Source organism: Telopea speciosissima, chromosome 4 (assembly GCF_018873765.1).
Source record: "Telopea speciosissima isolate NSW1024214 ecotype Mountain lineage chromosome 4, Tspe_v1, whole genome shotgun sequence".
Taxonomy (NCBI): Eukaryota; Viridiplantae; Streptophyta; class Magnoliopsida; order Proteales; family Proteaceae; genus Telopea; species Telopea speciosissima.
In genome coordinates this window covers 43,379,671-43,381,739 of record NC_057919.1, presented here as the reverse complement: position 1 = coordinate 43,381,739, position 2,069 = coordinate 43,379,671, and positions in this window count along the sequence as shown.

The following is a 2,069-nucleotide window of genomic DNA, read 5'->3' as shown; positions in this document are numbered from 1 at the left end:
ACAATAACAACAACATCATCATAGCCTTATCTCAACTCAATGGGGTTGGCTACATGGATCCTAGAAGAGACAGAAGAATATATAATAAAGCAGTAAAGGGGGTGGGGCACAACATCAACACAAATAACATTACAAACTAATTTTTCTCTCTAAACTTCCAACAGAAGTGAAGGCTCTTGAAGAACCATGAAGAAATATAAAATGCCCATTACCAACAAAGAAACAACTCTTCAAATTTTGCAATTTGAGTTTTCACATAAAGTAATTCACGCCCGGAGACAATTAATGCGAACAGAAGTAACCCAGTTAAATAGAGTATAAGGCTAGAAGATCCTCTAATTTACAACATCTTTACTCTTTCTAGGGTTTAGAAACTCCTAGACCACGTAGTCTAGAAGATCAAATTGTTCAAGTGGTGTCTGAGCCAATCAATTTTAGCTCTTCATCCATTCAATGAAACACCGACTAACTTCACAGAAGAAAACCACAATCTAGATATTGATAGGCTGCTCAAAAGGAGGTAGTGTTACGTGATTGCGCCTAAGCAGACAACCGTTTCTTCGCATTGAGAGAGAGAGAGAGAGAGAGAGCATACCTAGTGTCGCTACCAAGGGTAGGGCATGAAAGCACCACCACATGGGCGGAGATTGCCAGAGCGAACGAAGAGAGACGAGGACAGAGCTCCAATGATTTCGTCCAATGGTTGTGAAATGACAAAAATGCCATTTTATATATGAATTTAATGAGATTCTAATTAAAAAATTGAAATGTCTAATTTACCCACTTAATTAATCCTTTTTAATCATTGTTCATTACAAATTGGTTTACATCTTCGTCCTTTCACCATTTTGTTAATTTTTCAAATGTGACCTACCTTTGTTACATGAATAACAACCCATAGTTAATTATATTTATCACATAAAATTAGTGACCATAAATGAAATATCACCAATCTATTTTTAATTTCTCAATTAATTATCATGCATAATTAAACTCTTCAATTTGCACATAGGATCCTCCACAAAATAATATCTTATGATGGACTATAGGGCATGTAAATTAAATACTGTCAAACCCCAATTCATCGTACATGTCTTTAATCAGAGATCATGTGATCATAATCGGACAACCAAAAATGCGATTAAATATTATTTGAAATAATATACTAATATATTTAATGAATAGAAAATAAATTTTGTAAACCATTTACAAAAATGCAATTGGATCCAGATTTATGTCTGATTAATCACATGCATTCTCTCTACTTGATATTCCCCAATCGAGGGTAGTAGATTCCATGTTGAGCATCTCTTTCTGTTACACCCGTAACCAAATCATTACTAACTTAAACTGATGAGCACATTTATGTGCAAAATCTTAGGGCATAAAGCATACATTTTACCACATTGGACAGAGTTACTCGGTGCTTTATTGTGCTTTTCAGGGTTTAGGTGAATTATTATGAAAATAGAGGAGATGATGCTAAGGAGATGTTTTTAAGTTTTTTAGAGGTGTTAATAGTATGGATGCTTAGCCCATCGAGTCAGCTTTGCAACGGTTCAAACGGCACTTGATTCCGAGTTGAAATGAAGAAGTTATGGCCGTTTACGTAACGACGCGCGAAAGTGGTCTATAGGGGTTTATTTATAATTATTAACAGTCAAATGGGGATAAAGTGAAGTGAAAGTTCGGATTTCAGGGACCTTAATGCAATTATCAGAAATTACTTTACTGTACCCGAAAGATTCCATTTGGAAGGCTCTGGACAGTCCAACTTCAACTTGAGATATCTTGGGCTCCCCAACTCCGAATTGGACGAAATTTGGGTCTATTTTGGGTGATTTTTTGCAAGGAACACAATGGTGAGGCCTATATAAGCACCCCATGCTCCACTTTTTCTGAAAGATAGAATGGGTATTTTATTTATTCTTAAAAGAATCCTAGTCATCACCCTTACTCTCTCTCTCTCCTCCAACTTCTCAAGGGCAGTTCTGAAATTCTACTTGGGATAGATTTATATTTTCTCATCTATGGAAGGTTGAAAAATCAAAGATGCTTTGATTTTATTG